The sequence below is a fragment of the Octopus bimaculoides genome, chromosome 25, assembly GCF_001194135.2.
Source record: "Octopus bimaculoides isolate UCB-OBI-ISO-001 chromosome 25, ASM119413v2, whole genome shotgun sequence".
NCBI classification, from domain to species: domain Eukaryota; kingdom Metazoa; phylum Mollusca; class Cephalopoda; order Octopoda; family Octopodidae; genus Octopus; species Octopus bimaculoides.
This window is the reverse complement of record NC_069005.1, coordinates 23003047-23003351: the sequence shown is the minus strand read 5'-3', so window position 1 is coordinate 23003351 and position 305 is coordinate 23003047.

Here is a 305-nt window from a genome sequence, read left to right as displayed (position 1 = left end):
TTAAAAGTTCATATACATTTATAAACATAATTAAGGGATCAGCAAATATTTGCTTCACCATATACCGAAGTTCAGAAATATCTCTCTCTCTATAGATAGATAGATAGATAGATAGATAGATAGATAGATAGATAGATAGATAGATAGATAGATAGATAGATAGGCAGGCTGATAGCTAGCTAGTTAGGTAGCTAGATAGATAGACAGACAGACTGATAGATAGATAGATAGATAGATAGATAGATAGATAGATAGATAGATAGATAGATAGATAGATAGATAGATAGATAGATAGTTAGGTAGCT